The following is a 24,773-nucleotide window of genomic DNA, read 5'->3' on the forward strand; positions in this document are numbered from 1 at the left end:
AGGTATGTGGTTCAAGATGTCTAGACACAGGTCAGTCAACTAGTGGGCCACTGGTTGAAGGGTGCGGAGCTTCACCCGATACCATCTCAGATGTGCTCCGTCGCGCTCAGACCAGCCGAATTTGGTGGCCGGCGCAGCAACATGAGTGCACTACCATGCGCCTCAAACCACCATAACACGTTTCTGGCCTGCGGCATGGATAATTAGCCTGCTGGAAGATGCCACTGCCGTTGTGGACGACATCAAATTTAAGGGATTGCAGGTGGTCACTAATAAATCGCTTGTAATCCACAGCTGTCACAGTGACTAAAATTACTGCCATAGGCCTCATGGAGGCCCAAGTGGATATCCTGCATAACGTAGTACTGCCCTCACGGGCCTGTGTCCATGGCATGTGCACGTTTCGAACATCTGTTCATGTTAATTACGATGTGTACAGACACGACCATTGAGCTGTTGTAAACAGAATCGTGATTGATTTGACCGTGTGACTCGTTCCTATTGATCAGTCATCCAATATCGGTGCCCTACGTTGAACACTGTGCGCTCAACGGTGTCCTCCAAAACACTTGTGCCTCCCCCCAGTATTGTACTCTGTCTGCAGAACTGCCACACGCCGCCGCCTATTCTGTTTTACAGAGAGGGAAAGTCCCCGACACCCACATCTGTGATGAGGCATGGAAACCAACGCCCTGCCACCTAAACGTTCTTGCACTATTGTCAACGCCACGCCCGATCTGTACAGGCTCATGACGACGACTGGTTTTCCTAATACTTTGTTGAAGTTCGACATTCGGACTTTGTTGTTTCTTCCACGTTCTTCAAAGACGTGAGTTGCGCTTTAGTGCGTAATGCGCCACTAACAATGTTAACGTGCTTGCAGAAATAGAGCAATATAATCTCAAGAGCTCAGATACTAACAAGGGATCCTCCCCATCGCACCCCCCTCAGATATAGTTATAAGTTGGCACAGTGGATAGGCCTTGAAAAACTGAACACAGATCAATCGAGAAAACAGGAAGAAGTTGTGTGGAACTATGAAAAAAATAAGCAAAATATACAAACTGAGTAGTCTTTATGCAAGATATGCAACATCAAGGACAGTGTGAGTTCAGGAGCGCCGTGGTCCCGTGGTTAGCGTGAGCTGCTGGGGAACTAGAGGTCCTTCGTTCAAGTTTCCCTCAAGTGAAAATTTTACTTTCTTTATTTTCGCAAATTTATGATCTGTCCGTCCGTTCATTGGCTTCTCTGTTCACTGTAATAAGTTTGGTGTCTGTTTTTTGCGACCGCACCGCAAAACCGTGCGATTAGTAGACGAAAGGACTGCCTCTCCAATGGGAACCGAAAACATTTGATCGCAAGGTCATAGGTCAACCGATTCCTCCACAGGAAAACACGTCTGATATATTCTATACGACACTGGTGACGGCATGTGCGTCACATGACAGGAATATGTTGTCGACCCACCTAACTTGTACACTTGGCGAATGGGTAAAAAGACTCTTCTACCTTGCCCGATTTAGGTTTGCTTGTGGATGTGATAATCACTCCCAAAAAAGTGATGAAAACATAAGAGTTTGTCACATAAACTGCAAATAATGAATGCAACAGTTTCACAGTAGCACAGTTTTCCCTGTGCTCTGTCAAAACATATGTTTCTAACGTTTTCAAATTTTTCCGTGTGTAGACCGTCAAATCCTGCATATGTCCAAGCAAAACTGAACATGTCCTGGAATTTTGGATAGCGAAGTTGATTATGTATGAGTGCCTGAACTTTGATAATTGTCTGAAAATAAAAAATTAAACTTTTCACTTGAGGGAAGACTTGAACCAAGGACCTCTCGTTCTGCAGTTGCTCACGCTAACCATTTTTTTTATTTTATTTAATTAATTAATTAATTTTTTTTTTTTTTTTTTTTTTTTGTTAAGTCTCACTTTGTTCGCTTTTGATCGTTGCATCTGCTCGGGGCGGCCGTCGTAAGACATGCGTTTAAGTTCGTTGTTGATCAATTTACTCAGTTTTTTTATTACAGAGGGCAACTAACCCTCAGAGCTACCGTGCCCGCTGACCATGGGACCACGGCATTCCTGTGCTCGTATTATCCTTGATGTTGCCTATCTTTCGCATGGACTACTCAGTTTGTATATTTTGCTTATTTTTTCATAGTTCCACACAACTTCTTCCTGCTTTCTCGATTAATCTGTGTTCAGTTTTTCAAGGCCTATTCACTGTGCCAACTTATAAATAAATCTGAGGGGGGTGCGATGGGGAGGTTCCCTTGTAGGATGAGATGGTAGAAGGAATAGAAAGGAGAACTACACGAATAAAACAAACATGAAGACAGTTATGGAAAGGGCGCCCGAAGCATAGAGTATATACACTGATCAGCCAGAACATTATAACCGCCGATCTACTATCGATATGAAGCTGTCCAGGTGATAGCAGCGTCACTTAACGAGGAATGAAAGCTAGTCAGACACACGCATGGTGCATGTAATATCAGAGAGCGTGCTGTCCGTGTGTAGAATGGGGAACGCGCGACCTATCTGAGTTTGATTGTAATGGTCCTGGGGCTCGGTACAAGCATTTCGGAAACCGCACGACTTGTCTCGTGTTCGAGAAGTGTTGTGGTGAGTGTCTTCAGCAGGTGGTGAAACCAAGCTGAAACCACATCCAAGCGTCGTGGGTTTGGGCGGCCACCCTTCTTACCAGATGTCGGACGTCGTAGGCTGGGCAGGCTGGTAAAAGAGGACAGGTGGAGAACTGTGGCGCAACTAACATCAGGCTTCAATTTGTCTGAACACACAGTGCAGCCGATGGCCTATGCATGTGCCAATGTTAATACAACGACATCAGCAGCTACGACTTAAATGGGCACGTGACCATCGGCACTGGACGTTGGCAAAGTGCCAGAGCGTTGCATGTTCTGATGAATCCTGATACCTTCTTTATCACGCCCCCCTTCTAACAGCCGTGTACCGCAAGTCTCTAGAGGAACAGAAGGTTCCAAATGATTGGAAAACAGCACAGACAGTCCCAGTCTTCAAGAAGGGTCGTCGAGCAGATGCGCAAAACTATAGACCTATATCTCTTACGTCGATCTGTTGTAGAATTTTAGAACATGTTTTTTGCTCGAGTATCATGTCGTTTTTGGAAACCCAGAATCTACTATGTAGGAATCAACATGGATTCCGGAAACAGCGATCGTGACCCAACTCGCTTTATTTGTTCATGAGACCCAGAAAATATTAGATACAGGCTCCCAGGTAGATGCCATTTCCCTTGACCTCCGCAGTGCGTTCGATACATTTCCGCACTGTCGCCTGATAAACAAAGTAAGAGCCTACGGAATATCAGACCAGCTGTGTGGCTGGATTGAAGAGTTTTTAGCAAACAGAACACAGCATGTTGTTATCAATGGAGAGACGTCTACAGACTTTAATGTAACCCCTGGCGTGCCACAGGGGAGTGTTATGGGACCATTGCTTTTCACAATATATATAAATGACCTAGTAGATAGTGTCGGAAGTTCCATGCGGCTTTTCGCGGATCATGCTGTAGTATACAGAGAAGTTGCAGCATTAGAAAACTGCAGCGAAATGCAGGAAGATCTGCAAGGGATAGGCACTTGGTGCAGGGAGTGGCAACTGACCCTTAACATAGACAAATGTAATGTATTGCGAATACATAGAAAGAAGGATCCTTTATTGTATGATTGTATGATAGCGGAACAAACACTGGTAGCAGTTACTTCTGTGAAATATCTGGGAGTATGCGTGCGGAACGATTTGAAGTGGAATGATCATATAAAATTAATTGTTGGTAAGGCGGGTACCAGGTTGAGATTAATTGGGAGAGTCCTTAGAAAATGTAGTCCATCAACAAAGGAGGTGGTTTACAAAACACTCGTTCGACCTGTACTTGAGTATTGCTCATCAGTGTGGGATCCGTACCAGATCAGGTTGACGGAGGAGATAGAGAAGATCCAAAGAAGAGCGGCGCGTTTCGTCACAGGGTTATTTGGTAACCGCGATAGCGCTACTGAGATGTTTAGCAAACTCAAGTGGCAGACTCTGCAAGAGAGGCGCTCTGCATCGCGGTGTAGCTTGCTCGCCAGGTTTCGAGAGGGTGCGTTTCTGGATGAGGTATCGAATATACTGCTTCGCCCTACTTATACCTCCCGAGGAGATCACAAATGTAAAATTAGAGAGATTCGAGCGCGCATGGAGGCTTTCCGGCAGTCGTTCTTCCCGCGAACCATACGCGACTGAAACAGAAAGGGGAGGTAATGACAGTGGCACGTAAAGTGCCCTCTGCCACACACCGTTGGGTGGCTTGCGGAGTACAAATGTAGATGTAGATGAATGGGGGGGGGGCGTGGGGGGGGGGGGGGCGAATACGTCATCTTCCAGGGGAACAGCTCCTTGACACCTGTACTGTGGGACAAACAGAAGCTGGCGGCGGCTCCATTATGCTGAGGGGAACATTGAAGTGGGCATCTGTGGGTCCAGTCTAGCTCGTGCAGAGCAGCATGACGGCCAAGGAGTACACTGGTTGCAGACCAAGTACTCCCCTTCATGACGGTTATGTTTCCCGACGTCAGTGGCATATTTCAACAGTATAATGCTCCATGTTCAAAATGGTTCAAATGGCTCTGAGCACTATGGGACTCAACTGCTGAGGTCATTAGTCCCCTAGAACTTAGAACTAGTTAAACCTAACTAACCTAAAGACATCACAAACATCCATGCCCGAGGCAGGATTCGAACCTGCGACCGTAGCGGTCTTGCGGTTCCAGACTGCAGCGCCTTTAACCGCACGGCCACTTCGGCCGGCCTGCTCCATGTCACAAGGCCAGGAGTGTGATAGTGGTTCGAGGAACACAGTGGCGAATTTCAGTTGACGTGTTAGAAAGTCTCTTTTGAAGGAATTTATCTGAAGTGTAGCCTATTGCGGAAATGGAACGTGGACGATAAACAGTACAGATGAGAAGTGAACAGAAACCGTTTATATGTGGTGGTGGAACCGGTTGATGGGGAAACATCCAGAGGTATCAAGGAAACGTCAGTTTGGTTGTGGAGGAAAGAGAGGAAGGCGGTGGGGGTCAAAATTGTAGGTGAATTTAGTAGCACATACTCCATATATGAGAAAGGTGAAGGTACTGTTCGGTAATTTGGGCTGACTTTCGTGTTCACATTCAGCTATTGCCTAGCTTGTGATCAAGTTAGTAGTCCTGATTATCTGTCAGAGTATGCTTCCCCCTCTTTGCATGTTTTCTCATTCAATATGTTGGCCATCAATATATGTCGTACTCTTTTTCTTCCGATTTTCCGCTAGTCTCTTCAGTTAACAGTAGGTACGAGGGTGAGTCAAACGAAAACCTTAAATTTTGTAATACCAAATCGAAATTTCGCGCCGTTATCCTGTCAGTTCTAAGCGTGCTACAAACAGCTTGCAGAATGGCCTGTAGGTGGCAGCATAGTGCAGATGCACACATACCGTCGCAGTATCAGTATAAAGACGGCCGCCCCACTTGGGACTTACACCAGGGATGAACACCGTTCCGTTATTCGGTTTTTGCGTAGTGAAGGTGTGAAACCTACTGAAATTCATCGACGAATGGAGGTTCAGTACGATGATGCATGTTTGTCACAGTAGCAAGTCTACGAATGGAGTAGGAAATTCGCAAATGGTGTGACTTCAGTGGAAGATGCTCCTCGTCTAGGTTAGGCAACACGAGTTGTGACTCCACAGAACATTGCAGCAGTTGAAGCCATAGAGAAGGAAAACCGCCGAGTGACACTGAATGACACTGCAGCATGTTTACAGATTAGTTATGGGGCAGCACACCACATTGTGCATGATGTGCTCCAGTTTCACAAAGTGTCTGCAAGATGGGTGCCACGGTAGCTTACTCCTGAAATGAGAGAACGAAGTGTTGATGCTTGTGAAGAACTTCTTCGGCGCTTTGAAAGAGAAGGTGATGGCTTCCTTGCAAGAATCGTTACTAGGGACGAAAGCTGGGTTCACTTCCACTAACCGGAAACGAAGAGAGCGAGCAAGGAATGGCGCCATTCCTCATCACCAAAACCAAAGAACTTTCGAAAAGAACCATCAGCAGGGAAGGTTATGCTGCCTCTCTTTTGGGAAGAAAAAGGCGTCATTTTGGAGCATTACATGCCTAGAGGGACCAGTGTCACCAGTGAATCACACCCAGATCTCCTAAAAAATCATCTGCGGCCTGCAATCAAATCAAAGCGACGTGGATTGCTGTCAGCAGGTGTCCTTTTGCAACATGACAATGCAAGGCCCCACACTGCCCGTACAACAGTTGCAACAAACACAGACCTGCATTTTGAGTGTCTTCCTCATCCACCATACTCACCAGACCTCGCCCTAAGTGATTTCCATATGTTTGGACCACTCAAAGACGCAATGGGAGGAAAGAAGTTCCGTTCTGATGAAGAGGTACGCCACACAGTGCATGAGTGGTTGCGCAGACTACCAAAAGAATTTTTTTCTAAAGGAATGTATGCACTTTGTAAGCGGTAGAGTAATTGCATTGAGCGTGGGGGAGATTATGTTGAAAAATGATACAGCTTTGTACCACTTCTGCACAGTAAATAATATTTTGAAAAATATTCAAGGTTTTCATTTGACTCACCCTCGTAGTTAATTTTGTAGCTTCTTTATTCTAATTGTGCACTCGAACCTTGGAATTTGTCATACATTACTTCTTGACATAATTTTTTTTCTATTATTTTAACTCTGGAAGGACAGTATACATATATACAGGTTAAACTGCCTTGGTCTCTGTGTCTTGGCAGTGTCCCAAACCGATATTTTCTGTCATCGTGACAGACGTGTTTCACTGACGTGTTTCACAGTGGTCATTCTACCTGTTCATGACCTATTTAAAATTCCACTCCAACCTGTTGTCTCTAAGGGCGGCAGCCATTTTGGTTATGCTTCTCCTACTGCCAATATATCTGTCCCATTAAAGGCAACGACCCACACAACTTTTTTAAAGAATTATTTAATATTGTGTAAGCTGGTATTGCTTTGTGTTAGCTCTCTCTTCCTGTTCAAAGCTGTTTTAGCTTTTGCAATTTTGAACGTAATATCGAAGCGGAATATCCTTTCCTCGGTTATTCTTGAATTTACATTGCGCAACAAGTTTAAAGGATCACTTTCCCTTAATTGCCTCCCATTCCGTCGCCTAAGTTCGAAATTTGGCTCAAAGGTGCCTAAAACCATTCTCTGTAATGGTGCAAAAGCATGGTCCGACGTCATACACGGGTTCGGTGACTCTTCAGACGACAATGTGTCGACACGTGTAAGAAAATACCAGAGCTCAGATGTTCATGTGACGTGTATGGTGGGTTAGTGACGTCCCATTGCACCAAATTTCACCAAAATTCTGCACAATGCCACCATGGACGGGTCACACGATTGGAGGTCGTCACGGCTACTCTTATCCACTTTTCACCCCTTCCTCTGACGCCTCCGCGATGGAGTCAGAACAGCGAACCCAGCGTTAGAAATCACTTTGCTTTCTTACGGGTGGCCGAGGAAAACATTTCAGACTCAGCGCCGCTCAGAAACAACAGGCTTTAGTGGGTGGCATATGCGACCGAACCACCGAATCTTTCCATCAGTAAACGGGGTATGTTCTCAACTGACTCGGTTATTTTAACCCCCTCCACTGACAGAATGACCCGCTTCCTACTTCCGTATGTATAAAGCCGATACGGACTTAAAGCTGTCACGCCTTTGCGCTTACTGCTACGTATTTTAACCGTAAATAGCTCAGCCCTAATGGTAAGAGGTAGTAGTGAATTCACGTCATTAATCTTTGAAGACAGCACAGCTGCCACAAGCTCAGCTCACTTTTACTCCACTCCTACCCTCGCCATTGCACCACATTAACTAGGTGCTACATGGACCTTGCTAAATTCACTTGCGTATACATTTTTGACCATTACTCGCCAGTATTTACCTAATGATTAGTACACTCCTAACCGGACTATTTCCCAAAGAGCTGTGATGATTGAACGGGTTCGATCCATGGCCTACAGTGCCCTACAGTTCACACGGTAACACTGCCTACCTGACCCACTTAACTTGGTAGTGAGCTTATGTATCCAATCACCGCTGCTAGCAGCAGTGGATAATCCTATCAGCACGACGAGAGCAGCAGACTTACCGTCGAATCCTCCTGAAAATACTTATAACTACGGTCGCCAGCTCTGAAGGAGCAAAAGAATAAATCAATTTTTTGGCTCGTTTCAAAGTGAAACGGCTTGAGTTGAATTTAAACTTAATTCTGAATATTACTATTTCTGATCATTCTAGGTGATTCTACAAAGCAAATACTCTCTCAATTTCTGTGAGTTGGCTTGGTAATTACCACCAAGACAACTTATGCAACTTAGGTTAACAAAATTCTATCCTTCAACTTATTTAAAGATTTTGGATATTACTCTTTGGACGATTGATATAGAATTAGTTAAGTGACTTTACTTGAAAGGTTACTCAGAAAATTTAAGTAACTATAAATAGGCGACCCATTCTGGTGTGACCATTGCTCTTTTCAACAGTCTTATACGCTAAAGTATTCTACAACCAAAAGAATTGTAAATGAAAGAGGCGATGGTGGCCTCAGTCTGATTTCACTACACTATGTTTCAGGTTACTACACTTTACAATGAACAACATGCGTTGTAATTTTACTCATTACTATATTCTGTCCTCTGCACTTGCATAAAAGAAAACTGGTATTCTCCTTTTACATGTATACAAAGTTCGACTTAACAATTGCAAGCAGTCTTGCCTTGGGTAGACGTGTCGGTGCTGGTGGTGAGATGCATGTGGCTAACGCTGCTCTTCACGCCTCATGCCCTTAATGGCGGCTGGAACTACGAGCTGTACCACTCGTATAAACTACTGCACGTCCGCCATAAAATCTGGGCGCAGGAACTCTTACAATCAGCCCCAGTGGCATAGAGACGGCTTCGACAACCATTCGTCGCGTTCTACTCCACAAGCGGCGACGATATTCGCCTCTTCGCTGTTGCACAATCACTTTTGTGTGAGCACAGTTACGCACGTCCGGTCACGTCAACACTCCCCAGGCCATTCCATTGTTCAGTCCCTGTGTCTCCAGCTACCTCTAGCTACGCTCGTATCACCAAGAGTGGGGGCGTTCCCCTACCACCTTTTCACCGAAATCATTTAGTATTTAAGAATATTTATATTTATTACCCTGGAGTTCATACCAGTCATAATAATTTACTACTAGCGCCTTATAACTTTAAATCATACAGTAATAACTTATAATTACCAAGAAAAAGAATACATTTGACTCCGAGAGCTTAGTGCATTGTCTGACAGGCAGCGCTAATTCCCAGTTTCGCCAATAGATGGCATCAGGGTGGACTCCCTGGCAGTCTCACACCAGCGCGCCCGTTTCCGACGCGCGGGCTCCAAATTACTGTCAGCCCACCATCATTTCAGTTCCGTTACACATGCCCCACTTCTTATTGAAGTATCTAACGGTGATAATTCAATAAGAAGTCTCTCCTATAATGAATCTGAAATTTTCGTTAAGCTTTTTACCAAGGGTTTTCCCTTTCTTACTGATACACCTCGGTACTTATATTACTTATTTAAAATTAAACACCAATTCTTTCTATCTTTCCTGCTAAACATTACATAAATGATTTACATATATTCTTTCCAATTTTCTTACTTCTAAACACAGTACACTTTAAACATCTTTTTTACAAAAATTTTAAATACACTTCTTTTATCTCAGGCAAGTAAAACACACGTTATGCGCCTATTATTTTATAGCCCGTCCTTTTCACTTTGCCTCCTCACTTTTCTACCTCTTCCACAACACTTATTTACACATCTAATAAGGCTTTCTTAGAAGCTCAGTCTTTCCCAGTCTGTTTAGTCTCTACTTAAAGTAGAAGTTTCATTAGAATACTGCAACATATTTTAGTGAACATTTACCTCTCACATAGAACTAAAGAAGCAAAACTATTTACATATTGGTTTACTTTAATATTTATTTATATATTTATTTTCAATCTGGTAGAATTCGTGGTTCATAACTTTTGAGATCCACTATGTTTCTTACTCCCAGGCGTTTGCCTGTTAATGGGTACTCTAAATAATAAGCATTCACATTGGGTATAGACACTATTTTAAATGGTCCATTATATATATATTTAAATTTGCTGATCTCGTTATTAATTTCACTTGACTTTTCATGTGTTTTTACAAGAACGAGATCACCTATTTTGAATTTAGGATTCCTTACTTTTTCGTCATGACGACGAATTCTCGCATCTGCTTGTTTTCTCATCTTGTCTTTTACTAAGTTCTTTTTACTATCATAATCTAATTCAACTCTATCTGGAAATTCTAGTAGGTCTTCTACTAGACTTTTACTTCTCGTCTTTTTCAGGATTTCTTCTGGAGTAAATCCAGTGCTCTCGTTTGTTAATGAATTCATGATTTCTTCGAATTCACTCACATACATGCCCCACCTCTTGTGGTTGCTATGGCAGTACGTCCTAAATAACCGACCTATCTCACGCATCTATCTTTCTGCCGGATTGCTTGATGGGTGATAAGCTGAGATATGTACCACTTCTACCTGTTTCTCAGTTATCCCATCCTTCCACATTTTTGAGCAAAACTGAACACCATTATCTGATAGTATTCTCTTTGGCTTCCCTACTTTCACAAAATAATCACACACCATTTTATCATACACAGCTCTGGCAGTAGCTTTTCTCAAGGGATATAGCTTTATATACTTTGAGAAAAGTTCAACTGCTACAAATATGTACACAAAACCCCCCATGGTTTTCGGTAATGGTCCAAAGATATCTACTGCTACTATTTCTAATACTTCATCAGGTTTTATTGATTGCATGGGCCCTTGATTAGTTGCATTTGTTACTTTCGCCTTTTGGCATAGATCACAAGATCTTATCCTCTGTGCCACCCTTCGTGCCATGTTGTTAAAGGTAATGCATTCATCTAACTTATCGGTACACTTCCGTGCACCACAATGGCCATATGCCAAGTGAACATAATCTATCAGCACTTCAGTGTGTTGTTCCGTCCAACATACTCTCCACTTCCCTGGATTATTTAATCTTTGAAGATACAGTACACCTTTATGTCTTTTATATGAAGCCCTTATGTTAGTTGCGTCCGGATTGTCAAACTTGACCTTTACCGACTTGAGTGCATCATCATCACTTTGATATCTTCGCATATTCCGACATATTTCCCTAATTTTTTCTCTTCCTTCCGCTTTTTTGAAGTAATTCACCTCAAAAACATCTTCCCTATTCTTTACACTTTCTTGTGTCTCACATCCTTCCGGTAATCTCGACAAAGCATCCGGTACTGCATGTTCTTTCCCTTTAACATACTTGATCTCTATATCAAATTGTTGTAAAAACAGCGCCCATCTGGTCAACCTGTTATGTAACAATCTGCAGTCCTTCAAAAATATTAAAGCTTTGTGGTCTGTATGGACCACAGTCTTATGTCCCCATAAGAAAAGTTGAAATTTCCTAAAACCCCATACTATAGCTAAAGCCTCCTTCTCTGAAACCGTATAGTTTCTTTCGTACTTAGACATTGTTCTACTCGCAAATGCTATTTGTCTATGAGTTTTTTCCCCATCTATCATTACCTCCTGAAATATGGATACTCCCAATCCATAATCTGAACTATCTGTTGCCATGTGGAATGGTTCACACAGGTCAGGGTGCCATAACTTTATGTTTTTAGCCAAATTGTCTTTTAGCCGGTTGAATGCTGTTTCACATTCCTCAGTCCACATATACACACTGTTCTTCTTAAGTAGGTTGTTCAGATGTGGGCTATTGAACACCTGATCATCCACATACTTATGATAAAAGGAACAAAGTCCTATAAACGACTTTAGTTGTTTTTTATTCTTGGGAGCCGGACAATTTCTTATTGCTTTGACTTTATCGGGATCCTTTTCAATTCCCTCTGGAGTTACTATGTGACCTAAAAACTTTATTTCTTTCTTCACAAACTCGCATTTTTTCAGGTTCAGGGTCATTCCTCCTTTAATTAAAGCTTTGAACACCCTTCGCATAACTCCATGTGCTCTTCCCATGTCCTTGTAGCAATTAACAGATCATCTACATAAACCGTGATTAGCGAACTAAGTTCACTCCCTAAAATTTTGTCTAAAGCCCGAATGAACACTGAAACGGAAGTATTTAGGCCAAATGGTACCACTGTGAAATGGTAGCATTTGCCATTGAATAAAAATGCCGTGTACTTCCTAGACTCCTCACTTAATGGGATTTGCCAGTATCCTGCAGTTAGGTCTAAACTAGTCATGTACTTTACACCATTAAGCTTCTGCAATAAATTATCTATGTTCTCTGGACGATCCAACTCCCTCTTCACTACTTTATTCAGAGTACGAGCATCTATCACTATTCGTACACTTCCATCCTTCTTACCTACTATCACCAGTGGGTTATTATATGGGCTAGAACTCCGTTCAATGACCCCACATGAAACCATTTTATCTATTTCTTTTTGAACTGCTTCTTTCTTAGACAAGGGTACATTATATGGTGGTTTAAAGAAAGGTTCATGCTCCTCTACCTCCATGCAGTACTCATAATTTATCACTCGTCCCGGTCTGTCCGAAAATACCTCCTGATTTTCTTTCAGAATTTGCCATAGATCCTCCCTTTGGGCATCAGATAGTCCTTCCGTTTTGTCCACTACATTTCGAAGGAGTGTCTCCTTATTTCCATCTTCAACTATCTGCCTCACCAGAAACCAATCGAATTTTTGACCTATTCCTGAATCATGATCATCTCTAAATTCTACCCATCTCAGCTGGTTCTCTTCCATTACTCTAGATGATTCAAATGGTATTTCTAATACCGCACTATCAACTTTACAAACTATTATCCCTTTGTCACAATCTATAATCACTTTCTGTTTTATTAACCAGTCAATGCCTAAAATGATCTCGGCACTGAGCTCTGGAACTACTAAAAATGCATTCGAAAATAGCTTGTTTTTTATCTTAAATTCCATCATCACTTGATGTTTAACAGGTTTACTACATTTCCCTGTCGCCCCTATCACTTTAACACCTGTTACTGGCATCATGACTACTCCTCATTGCTCTTTGATCATCTCAAAAAATGCGTGCGAAATAGCACTTATTTGAGCACCCGTATCCAACAATACATATAAATCGTACCCACATACATCAATGGGCAGGATTGTTTGCATCCTATTGTCCTCTTTCATACTTTCTTTATCTTCCCATAATAAATCCTTTTCCACCGCCAAGTCTTGCCATATTATTTTTCCGGTTTTTATACTGACCATTCCATCTGGAGGTTTCTTTCTCCTTTTCATCCTAAATTCTTTCACCACTTTTTCCAATAGTCCTTCGTCTAGGCTCTTTAATGCCATCTCGTTCTCATTCGAATCTGCCATGCCTGAACTCTTGGTTGTGGAATCGGAAACTTCCTCTACTTCTTTTTCTCCCTGGATGCTTTCTGATGATTCTGACGATAATTCCTCCTCCTTAGAAATATGACCTTCTTCGGATTCAAATAATTCTCGCAAATTATAATCCATTTCTCTACTTTCCCTTTGTTGGATAGTGCATTCGCCACTCTTACTTTCATTATTTTCCCCTACTAATGGAATTCCAGTCTCACTCAACTCATTTGCTTCAGTACTACAGGGATCACAACACTCTTTCTCTTGGTTAGATACACTTTCTCTAATTTCTCTAAAAGAATCTTCATCACAGTCATGTACTCTTTCTGTCACTGGGTACACATCATAATCGGTATGGCTCTCTGACACCGTCATATTCGGGTCCAAATTAATCACTTGAGTGGAAGATCTTTCTAATTGTGCTGGCTGGCTTTTGAGCTGATGTACATATTCTGCATACGAGGTAATTTCTGAATCGGCATGCGTCTCTGCACTATGCCCCTTTTTCTTATCCACCCTTCCCTCTTTAATTACTTCTCGATGCGATTCGTCGACTATTCGTACGAACCTTTTACCATAAGTCACATCACTCCTACCTTGCCCCTGCCTCTCTGCACAGTTGCCATCCCTACCGACAAACAACGCCTTCTCTGACTCTTCCTTCATCAATTCGTCACTCTGACCTCGAATTGTACTTATTTCATTCACGTGAGCCTTCACATCCGACCGATATTCTTTTCCTACTTCATTTCCCTTAATAATTCCTCTCTGCTCTCTCTCCTCTGTTTGTATCCCTGCATTATACTTCGCAAAGTTTCGTTTATGTAACTGCTCTTCAGGCGAACGACGCACTTTCCTACTATAGTACTGACTACTCCGATCTTCCCTTATATTTGGGCCATTTCTTTCTTTCCGCGCGCGTTAGGCCCTTGACCTGCGCGGTATTTAGTTTTCCTGACTTTGATAATGCATCCCGTTTCCCTGATAGTGTCCTCTCCCTCGCTGAGAGTTACCTCCTCGACCTCTTCCTCTCATCATGTTAATTTGCGGTTCATTCCTACCACCTTTTACTATTCCATTCTGATTTCTGAAACCTCGAAACTCTCTTGTTTCACGCCACCTATCTTCATTCTCGATTTTTTCCAAAAATTCATCGAATGTTCGATGAGTGCCTCCTACATACCGCTTTGAATCATCAGGTAGCTTTTTCCACAACTCCCACACTATCTCCGATTCTGATCTACGATCTTTAAGATACTCCAAACGCTTGAACCATCCTTCACAGTATTCTCTCATGAGCCCACGCCCATGTTCTGGCATTCTGGCGACAACGAATTCTCTCCACAACCTATCTCTCTGTTGTGTGCTCCAGAATTCCTCAAGGAACTTTTCTTTGAAGTCTGTAAACTTCAAATTGTCGATATCCAAATTCAATCCCGAACGTTTAGCATGACCTGCTAAAGCGTCTATTACTAAATTAATTTTTTCTTTATCCGACATGTCTGTTGGTAAGACACGTTCACAATTGTTTATAAAATCCATTGGATGCCATCCACCTTGTTTCTTTTGAGGATCGTATTTTTCCTCCCTACTCAGTATTTCCGATTTTTGCATTACCAATGGGATACCACTACAGTTAAGAAACGTCTGATTCTGAACTTGCTGACTTAACAATTTTATCTCATTACGCAGTGTATTTTCCTGCTCCTGCACACATGCATCAAAACTCAACATGGTATTGCGCAGTGTTTCAATATCAGCTGCCGTTTCTTTAACAATCTCTTTCTTTACAACTGGTACTATCACCTGTAATTTACTTTCAATTATCGGTTCTAATTTTTCACTAACCAAAGGTTCCACTGATTTCTCTATTCTCTGAATTTCGGTATCAAATCTTTTCTCTATTTCTGTGACTTTTCTCTGAACATTTGTTATTTCAGCCCTAATGCTATTTACTGATTTGTTTACCTCTGTGATACGTTGGCTTTGCGTGTTCAAAATATCTAAATTGGCTTTTATTTTACCAGATAGGTTTTCATCCAATTGGGATATATGACTAGCCATTTCTGCTTTCAAACTAGCATTCCCTTCTCGAATTTGCGCCATCATCCTATTTAACAAACTTGTTAATTCCATATCCTCTCCCTTGTGACTTGCATCCACAGATACATTGGGTTCACTTTTCACTACCTTTGGTTTCACTTCCCATTCCTCCTGTCTTGTGGGTGTGGATTCATCTATAAGATTTTCCAACCCTACAACAGTATCTATGGTCCCTAATTCTGGGTCTGACCTTGTAATGTTTTCGTCTTGCTTGTTACTATTCGACTCCATCTTATGCTGCTGTATTTCGTGCCTAATAGAAATGTTTATTAAACCAAGTATTACTTGTTTAACTCCTACTATTGGACTTTCTTTTGCTGCTTTGCAGGTTGCCGTCTTGAACTTACCAATTGTGGTATATTTGTCTACAACAGAATTTTAAATTTAAAATTTTCTTGAAACTACAAGTTTATATAAAACACTCTTATTGCAGCCATTATTCTACAAAATTGGTAAATCCTGTCACGGTCGCCACATGCGACCGAACTGCCGAATCTTTCCATCAGTAAACGGGGTATGTTCTCAACTGACTCGGTTGTTTTAACCCCCTCCACTGACAGAATGACCCGCTTCCTACTTCCGTATGTATAAAGCCGATACGGACTTAAAGCTGTCACGCCTTTGCGCTTACTGCTACGTATTTTAACCGTAAATAGCTCAGCCCTAATGGTAAGAGGTAGTAGTGAATTCACGTTGTTAATCTTTGAAGACAGCACAGCTGCCACAAGCTCAGCTCACTTTTACTCCACTCCTACCCTCGCCATTGCACCACATTAACTAGGTGCTACATGGACCTTGCTAAATTCACTTGCGTATACATTTTTGACCATTACTCGCCAGTATTTACCTAATGATTAGTACACTCCTAACCGGACTATTTCCCAAAGAGCTGTGATGATTGAACGGGTTCGATCCACGGCCTACAGTGCCCTACAGTTCACTCGGTAACACTGCCTACCTGACCCACTTAACTTGGTAGTGAGCTTATGTATCCAATCACCACTGCTAGCAGCAGTGGATAATCCTATCAGCACGACGAGAGCAGCAGACTTACCGTCGAATCCTCCTGAAAATACTTATAACTACGGTCGCCAGCTCTGAAGGAGCAAAAGAATAAATCAATTTTTTGGCTCGTTTCAAAGTGAAACGGCTTGAGTTGAATTTAAACTTAATTCTGAATATTACTATTTCTGATCATTCTAGGTGATTCTACAAAGCAAATACTCTCTCAATTTCTGTGAGTTGGCTTGGTAATTACCACCAAGACAACTTATGCAACTTAGGTTAACAAAATTCTATCCTTCAACTTATTTAAAGATTTTGGATATTACTCTTTGGACGATTGATATAGAATTAGTTAAGTGACTTTACTTGAAAGGTTACTCAGAAAATTTAAGTAACTATAAATAGGCGACCCATTCTGGTGTGACCATTGCTCTTTTCAACAGTCTTATACGCTAAAGTATTCTACAACCAAAAGAATTGTAAATGAAAGAGGCGATGGTGGCCTCAGTCTGATTTCACTACACTATGTTTCAGGTCACTACACTTTACAATGAACAACATGCGTCGTAATTTTACTCATTACTATATTCTGTCCTCTGCACTTGCATAAAAGAAAACTGGTATTCTCCTTTTACATGTATACAAAGTTCGACTTAACAATTGCAAGCAGTCTTGCCTTGGGTAGACGTGTCGGTGCTGGTGGTGAGATGCATGTGGCTAACGCTGCTCTTCACGCCTCATGCCCTTAATGGCGGCTGGAACTACGAGCTGTACCACTCGTATAAACTACTGCACGTCCGCCATAAAATCTGGGCGCAGGAACTCTTGCAATCAGCCCCAGTGGCATAGAGACGGCTTCGACTACCATTCGTCGCGTTCCACTCCACAAACGGCGACGATATTCGCCTCTTCGCTGTTGCACAATCACTTTTGTGTGAGCACAGTTACGCACGTCCGGTCACGTCAACACTCCCCAGGCCATTCCATTGTTCAGTCCCTGTGTCTCCAGCTACCTCTAGCTACGCTCATATCACCAAGAGTGGGGGCATTCCCCTACCACCTTTTCACCGAAATCATTTAGTATTTAAGAATATTTATATTTATTACCCTGGAGTTCATATCAGTCATAATAATTTACTACTAGCGCCTTATAACATTAAATCATACAGTAATAACTTATAATTACCAAGAAAAAGAATACATTTGACTCCGAGAGCTTAGTGCATTGTCTGACAGGCAGCGCTAATTCCCAGTTTCGCCAATAGATGGCATCAGGGTGGACTCCCTGGCAGTCTCACACCAGCGCGCCCGTTTCCGACGCGCGGGCTCCAAATTACTGTCAGCCCACCATCATTTCAATTCCGTTACACATAATGGGTGTCAACGAAAACATCCCTTCTCTTGGGGCGCTGACTGCCATACTTTTCGTGGTCGAAAACAACAGTTCACAGTATCATGAGCGACAGGACGGTGTTCTTGACAACGTTCATCTGTTACTTTGGCCACCCGTATGAAAACAGTGTGATTTCACGCTGGGTGTCGCGGTTCTGACCTTCATCGCAGAGGCGTCGAAAGAATGGATGGAATTTGGGTAAGAGGGGCTGTGACAATCTTCTGCGGCGGCGCGGTTCCTTTCTGTCCTTTTTACCTGCACCTACCTGTGAACTCGTCGCAGCAGATCGCCGGTAGGAAAGCCGAGCAGAAACCTGCCGTACTGCGACTCCCACCTGGCTGCGTACAACGTAACTATTCTAAAAATCGGGATAAAGTGAAAAAACGTCGGTATATCCTGTAGTTCAGAATTACACGTTCACTGCCAAGCCCGTGCCAATCCTAACACAGTCATGCACAAACCCTTTCATTCACGTTCGCAAGTTTATGGTAACGTAATTCTCGGGATAAGAACAACTACTAAACACGTATTGTTCTCTAATTAAACTGCTCGCCGTACTATTAAGTTTATCAGTGTCTAAAGAACTCAGGTTTTTAGTCATCGATCTGCTCAATATGCCACGCGGAATTACTCTTTCCGCACACGCAAAATTACTCAAAAATCCGTCGTTGTTGTTGTGGTCTTCAGTCCTGAAACTGGTTTGACGCAGCTCTCCATGCTACTCTATCCTGTGCAAGCTTCTTCATCTCCCAGTACCTACTGCAGCCTACATCCTTCTGAATCTGCTTAGTGTATTCGTCTCTTGGTCTCCCTCTACGATTTTTACCCTCCACTCTGCCCTCCAATACTAAATTGGTGATCCCTCGATGTCTCAGAATATGTCCTACCAACCGATCCCTTCTACCCAATTCTATTCAATACCTCCTCATTAATTATGTGATCTACCCATCTAATCTTCAGCATTCTTCTGTAGCACCACATTTCGAAAGCTTCTATTCTCTTCTTGTCTAAACTATTTATCGTCCATGTTTCACTTCCATACATGGCTACACTCCATGCAAATACTTTCCGAAGCGAGTTCCTGACATTTAAATCTATACTCGATGGTAACAAATTTTTCTTCTTCAGAAACGCTTTCCTTGCCATTGCCAGTCTACATTTTATATCCTCTCTACTTCGACCATCATCAGTTATTTTGCTCCCCAAATAGCAAAACTCCTTTACTACTTTAAGTGTCTCATTTCCGAATTCAATTCCCTCAGCATCACCCGACTTAATTCGACTACATTCCATTATCCTCGTTTTGCTTTTGTTGATGTTCATCTTACACCCTCCTTTCAAGACACTGTCCATTCCGTTCAACTGCTCTTCCAAGTCCTTTGCTGTCTGTGACACAATTACAATGTCATCGGCGAACCTCAAAGTTTTTATTTCTTCTCCATGGATTTTAATACCTACTCCGAATTTTTCTTTTGTTTCCTTTATTGCTTGCTCAATATACAGATTGAATAACGTCGGGGATAGGCTACAACCCTTTGTCACTCCTTTCCCAACCACTGCTTCCCTTTCATACCCCTCGACTCTTATAACTGCCATCTGGTTTCTGTACAAATTGTAAATAGCCTTTCCTTCCCTGTATTTTACCCCTGCCACCTTTAGAATTTGAAAGATAGTATTCCAGTCAACATTGTCAAAAGCTTTCTCTAAGTCTACAAATGCTAGGTTTGCCTTTCCTTAATCTAGCTTCTAAGATAGGTCGTAGGGTCAGTATTGCCTCACGTGCTCCCATATTTCTACGGAATCCAAACTGATCGTCCCCTAGGTCAGCTTCTACCAGTTTTTCCGTTAGTATTTTGCATCCGTGACTTATTAAACTGATTGTTCGGTAATTTTTCACATCTGTCATCATCTGCTTTCTTTGGGATCGGAATTATTATATTCTTCTTGAAGTCTGAGGGTATTTCGCCTGGCTCATACATCTTGCTCACCAGATGGTAGAGTTTTGTCAGGACTGGCTCTCCCAAGGCTGTCAGTAGTTCTAATGGAATGTTGTCTACTCCAGGGGCCTTGTTTCGACTCAGGTCTTTCAGTGCTGTGTCAAACTCTTCACGCAGTATCATATCTCCCATTTCATCTTCATCTACATCCTCTTCCATTTCCATAATATTGTCCTCTAAAAAAACACAGCGGGATAAATAGGCCTTCACTTTAAAGCACTTTTGAAACATGTAGCACAACTAAACCGGCAAACAATAATTTCCTTTGGAGGTCATACTGCATACGACGGTACCATTGAAAGGCTGGGCTCCCACTCGTTTACACTGCTGTAAGCATTCTCTATCTCCAAGAGACAAAAGATGCGCGAAGAATAGTCTGTTCTGATTGGTAGGTTTCCTTTAAGGCCAATAGAAAAACATTCTCCCGTGTTAGTCCTCGCTTTTCATGACTAACCAAACAACAAATAACACAGTTTCGAATTGTATTTTTTCCCGAATTAAATATTAAATATTCTGCTATTTCATACATACTTTACGTTATTAACTATTTTTATTTGCACTCGAACTAGCTTTCCTTTTACCATAAACTTACTTAACATATTATAATACAAAATTCCCAGTCGTCTGCAATCACCCTGTCTTAAAAATTTCTCACGCTAGTTCGTACAGCGTTTGTCAGTATAACAATGATCTACATATTTACTTAAGACCACATTCACGCATCATTCACACTACTAAAAAGATATATAAAAGTGGACAAACATAAAGAAACAAAAAAGCCTTAAAGAAATAAACAGAACAATTCACAAAAACATTCTCTTGACCTGTTTCTTGAATGTCTCTGTCCGCTACTGTCCTCTGGTGGATGAAAATTAGAACTACGTCCTCGACTGAAGCCGCTTCAGACCATCATCTGCAACTATGCACGCATGAGTCATTCTCCCGACACATAGGCTCCAGACAGGAGCGATATAAAGGCGCCACGCCTCACTTCCTCTCGTCTGATACGTTCTGACAATCCCCACCCTCTTTTTGCCGAAAGTTGGTTGATCAGTGATCACATTTTCACAGCAGTTGCCACAGTGAGATAGTGACACACTGAAGCGAGTGACAGGGACAGTCGAATTTAAATAACCAGTTCTGTTAATACCAAAAATACTCATCTTTTTCTGTTGCTCTTCTTTGGTGTGTATTGGTGGCTCGTACATTTCCTTTCTGTAGCTTATCTTTCTATAATCGTCTAGAGGTTGATCAAGTTGATGTTTTAACAATAATATGAATTGTGGTGGAATTTATACAGAATTACACATATATATTCAGTCATTTCACTTCACAATAAAAATCAATAAAACACACATAACTCGTTCTCCATCCTCGCACTTCAAACTCGTACAACCAAGAACAAAGATTTACCTCTAACAACATGTAGCAAATAAATTACAACCATATATCGATCTAGTTACGCAAAACAATCTTTGGAACACACATTTCATAAATAAAATACAATTAATTGTCTATATTTTTTGAGAAGTCCATAATCATCGTAATTCCGTTAGGTATTGACAAACAATGACATTTAAACATTCTCGCATTCCCATGTAGTAGTGGATTTTTGGTTTTTATGTCTTTGTTGCGGCATCGTTGACTTCATATGATCGAAGATCAGTTAGTGTATGTATCTCACCATAATAAGTTTTATTACAACGTCTACAGTGGAACTGGGCTGAATTGTGGTAAAATTTGGTGCCTACGTGACATCATTAACCAGCCTTACAGCTCATACAAAGTTCTGGACTGTGGACCTTTTGTTTTTAGTGTGTCGTCACCTCGCTGTTTGAAGCGTAACTGATCCCGAGCGTGTGGCCGCAGACCGCCATGCTTTTGCACCATCACAGGAGGAGGTCGAGGGCAGATTTCAAACTTATGTGTTGGAATGAGAGACAGTTAATGAGGTTTCGCTGTGCAGTGTAGATAATGGAAGCAGGTGACTTGTTTCAGATTCTGTCCATTCAGGTTCAGATCTGCAGATATTGACACCTTACTGAATACCAATTTCCACTATTTCCGTGCTTTCTGAATTTTTCAGACTGGCTTTTAAAAAATTTTCCGCAAAAAGGCTTGGATTAGTAGAAGCATACTTTTAATATGCTAAATAGAAATCTTGATTACGTGTGAGTTCACCCTACAGTACAGTCTGGTGCTCTGCGTCTGATTGCTAACTAAGGCGAAATCAGTGTACCACATTTGTTGATGTCAGTTCCGTGAAAACTTCCAAGTTTTATAACTATCCGCGTTTAATATCCCCTTCTAAGCTGCAGATGATGTGTTTTAATGCTTTATCACTGACGAAGCCATGAACATATAATTCATTTCAGTGAGCCGCATTATTTAATGACATCTGAGTTACGCAGTATTAATTAACTGTAGAGATCAGTGTATCAGATTTGTTAATGTCAGTTCCGTGGTAACTTTCAAGTTTCATAATTGTCCGTGTTTAATATCCCCTTCAAAGCTGCAGATGATATGTTTTAATGCTTTATCATTGATGAAGCCATAAAGATATAATTTATTTCAGTGAGCCGCATTATTAAATGACATCTGAGTTGCAACTTACGCAGTATTAATTAACAGTAGAGATCCGCGTGAGACATATCCAACAACATCATTTTATTTGATTCTAGACACTACGGTACAAATATTGAGCGTCTTGATTCATAGTTAATGTTTTCTTTTTTCGTTTCAGTCCATGTCAGATTTCTGCTATATGACAGATTGTTTTTGTGCAGGAAGTATGCCTCTTTGCGTGATTTTTTTGTTTAGTTTTCCGTGTGTCGCGCGACCGTTGCATACAAGGAAGAATCCCTCGCACCCCTCTATCAGGGGTGTTTCTACAGCCTGTATCAAAGGCGCCTAGGATGTTTCCGGACCATGCTGATAATTTTAAAATGGAATGCATACTGTGAAACTCTGGTACCTCCACAAAGTGAGAAGCTCTTAGAAAACGTGTATGAAGAAACACAAGGAAAATCAATTCAGTATGAACACTAGCGATACCGCAAGGGCAACTGCTAATTACACTACTGTCCATTAAAATTGCTACACGAAGAAGAAATGCAGATGATAAACGGGTATTCACTGGACAAATATATTTTGCTAGAACTGACATGTGATTACATTTTCACGCAATTTGGGTGCACCGATCCTGAGAAATCAGTACCCAGAACAACCACTTCTGGCAGTAATAACGGCCTTGATACGCCTGGGCATTGAGTCAAACACAGCTCGGATGGCGTGTACAGGTACAGCTGCCCATGCAGCTTCAACACGATATCACACTTCATCAAGAGTAGTGACTGGCGCATTGTGACGAGCCAATTGCTCGGCCACCATTGACCAGACGTTTTCAGTTGGTGAGAGATCTGGAGAATGTGCTGGCCAGGGCAGCAGTCGAACATTTTCTGTATCCAGAAAGGCGCGTACAGCACCTGCAACATGCGGTCGTGCATTATCCTGCTGAAATGTAGGGTTTCGCAGGGATCGAATGAAGGGTAGAGCCACGGGTCGTAACACATCTGGAATGTAACGTCCACTGTTGAAAGTGCCGTCAATGCGAACAAGAGGTGACCGAGACGTGTAACCAATGGCACCCCATACCATCACGCCGGGTGATACGGCAGTATGGCGATGACGAATACACGCTTCCAATGTGCGTTCACCACGATGTCGCCAGACACGGATGCGACCATCATGATGCTGTAAACAGAACCTGGATTCATCCGAAAAAAATGACGTTTTGCCATTCGTGCACCCAGGTTCGTCGTTGAGTACACCACCGCAGGCGCTCCTGTCTGTGATGCAGCGTCAAGGGTAACCGCAGCCATGGTCTCCGAGCTGATAGTCCGTGCTGCTGCAAACGTCGTCGAACTCTTCGTGCAGATGGCTGTTCTCTTGCAAATGTTCCCATCTGTTGACTCAGGGATCGAGACGTGGCTGCACGATCCGTTACAGCCATGTCGATAAGATGCCTGTCATCTCCATTGCTGGTGATACGAGTAATGATACGAGGCCGTTGGGATCCAGCACGGCGTTCCGTATTACTCTCCTGAACCCACCGATTCCATATTCTGCTAACAGTCCTTGGATCTCGACCAACGCTAGCAGCAATGTCACAATACGATAAACCGCAATCGCGATAGGCTGCAATCGGTCCTTCATCAAAGTCGGAAACGTGATGGTACGCATTTCTCCTCCTTACACGAGGCATCATAACAACGTTTCACCAGGCAACGCCGGTCAACTGCTGTTTGTGCATGAGAAATAGGTTGGAAACTTTCCTCATGTCAGCACGTTGTAGGTGTCGCCACCGGCGCCAACCTTGTGTGAATGCTCTGAAAAGCTAATCATCTGCATATCACAGCATCTTCTTCCTGTCGGTTAAATTTCGCGTCGGTAGCACGTCATCTTCGTGGTGTAGCAATCTTAATGGCCAGTAGTGTATTATGGTTATTAATGAGTTGCAAATACGGCTGAAGAGCAACTGTTAAACTGAAACTATCGAGAAAACTGAAATTCGCTTTACAAATTACGATTGCGTTGTGCCGCGTTATCTGCTATCAGATTGCTGTTATTCAAGTGTACGCGCCCGCCGTGTTGCGCACGCGCCATCTTGCTACAGCTAGGGCAGGCTTGTACACTTCTCCAGCAGCCCGGCGAGCTACGAATTTGG

The 24,773-nt window shown here is 42.3% G+C and overlaps 1 protein-coding gene across 1 annotated transcript in view; it reads left to right on the forward strand.

Annotated features, from left to right (window-relative positions):
- LOC124795569 overlaps positions 1-24,773 on the forward strand; it is a 286,431-nt gene that overhangs the window by 81,483 nt on the left and 180,175 nt on the right. The gene's annotated exons all lie outside the window — the stretch shown is intronic.

The sequence above is a fragment of the Schistocerca piceifrons genome, chromosome 4, assembly GCF_021461385.2.
Source record: "Schistocerca piceifrons isolate TAMUIC-IGC-003096 chromosome 4, iqSchPice1.1, whole genome shotgun sequence".
Taxonomy (NCBI): Eukaryota; Metazoa; Arthropoda; class Insecta; order Orthoptera; family Acrididae; genus Schistocerca; species Schistocerca piceifrons.